Source organism: Piliocolobus tephrosceles, chromosome 12 (assembly GCF_002776525.5).
Source record: "Piliocolobus tephrosceles isolate RC106 chromosome 12, ASM277652v3, whole genome shotgun sequence".
Classification (NCBI taxonomy): Eukaryota; Metazoa; Chordata; class Mammalia; order Primates; family Cercopithecidae; genus Piliocolobus; species Piliocolobus tephrosceles.
The window spans coordinates 41,923,275-41,925,153 of record NC_045445.1 but is presented as its reverse complement, the minus strand read 5'-3'; positions in this window follow the sequence as shown (position 1 = coordinate 41,925,153).

Genomic DNA, 1,879 nt, shown 5'->3' with positions numbered 1-1,879 from the left:
ACCCCACAGAAATACAAACTACCATCAGAGAATACTATAAACACCTCTACGCAAATCAACTAGAAAATCTAGAAGAAATGGATAATTTCCTGGACACGTACACTCTTCCAAGACTAAACCAGGAAGAAGTTGAATCCCTGAATAGACCAATAGCAGCCTCTGAAATTGAGGCAACAATTAATAGCCTACCCACCAAAAAAAGCCCAGGACCAGATGGATTCACAGCTGAATTCTACCAGAGGTACAAGGAGGAGCTGGTACCATTCCTTCTGAAACTATTCCAATCAATAGAAAAAGAGGGAATCCTCCCTAACTCATTTTATGAGGCCAACATCATCCTGATACCAAAGCCTGGCAGAGACACAACAAAAAAAGAGAATTTTAGACCAATCTCCCTGATGAACATCGATGCAAAAATCCTCAATAAAATACTGGCAAACCGGATTCAGCAGCACATCAAAAAGCTTATCCACCATGATCAAGTGGGCTTCATCCCTGGGATGCAAGGCTGGTTCAACATTCGCAAATCAATAAACGTAATCCAGCATATAAACAGAACCAAAGACAAGAACCACATGATTATCTCAATAGATGCAGAAAAGGCTTTTGACAAAATTCAACAGCCCTTCATGCTAAAAACGCTCAATAAATTCGGTATTGATGGAATGTACCTCAAAATAATAAGAGCTATTTGTGACAAACCCACAGCTAATATCATACTGAATGGGCAAAAACTGGAAAAATTCCCTTTGAAAACTGGCACAAGACAGGGATGCCCTCTCTCACCACTCCTATTCAACATAGTGTTGGAAGTTCTGGCTAGGGCAATCAGGCAAGAGAAAGAAATCAAGGGTATTCAGTTAGGAAAAGAAGAGGTCAAATTGTCCCTGTTTGCAGATGACATGATTGTATATTTAGAAAACCCCATTGTCTCAGCCCAAAATCTCCTTACGCTGATAAGCAATTTCAGCAAAGTCTCAGGATACAAAATTAATGTGCAAACATCACAAGCATTCTTATACACCAGTAACAGTCAAAGAGAGAGCCAAATCATGAATGAACTTCCATTCACAATTGCTTCACAGAGAATAAAATACCTAGGAATCCAACTTACAAGGGATGTAAAGGAACTCTTCACAGAGAACTATAAACCACTGCTCAGTGAAATCAAAGAGGACACAAACAAATGGAAGAATATATCATGCTCATGGATAGGAAGAATCAATATCGTGAAAATGGCCATACTGCCCAAGGTTAATTATAGATTCAATGCCATCCCCATCAAGCTACCAATGAGCTTCTTCAGAGAATTGGAAAAAACTGCTTTAAAGTTCCTATGGACCGAAAAAAGAGCCCGCATTGGCAAGACAATCCTACGTCAAAAGGACAAAGCTGGAGGCGTCACGCTACCTGACTTCAAACTATACTACAAGGCTACAGTAACCAAAACAGCATGGTACTGGTACCAAAACAGAGATATAGACCAATGGAACAGAACAGAGTCCTCAGAAATAATACCACACATCTACAGCCATCTGATCTTTGACAAACCTGAGAGAAACAAGAAATGGGGAAAGGATTCCCTATTTAATAAATGGTGCTGGGAAAATTGGCTAGCCATAAGTAGAAAGCTGAAACTGGATCCTTTCCTTACTCCTTATACGAAGATTAATTCAAGATGGATTAGAGACTTAAATGTTAGACCTAATACCATAAAAACCCTAGAAGAAAATCTAGGTAGTACCATTCAGGACATAGGCATGGGCAAGGACTTCATGTCTAAAACACCAAAAGCAACGGCAGCAAAAGCCAAAATTGACAAATGGGATCTCATTAAACTAAAGAGCTTCTGCACAGCAAAAGAAACTACCATCAGAGT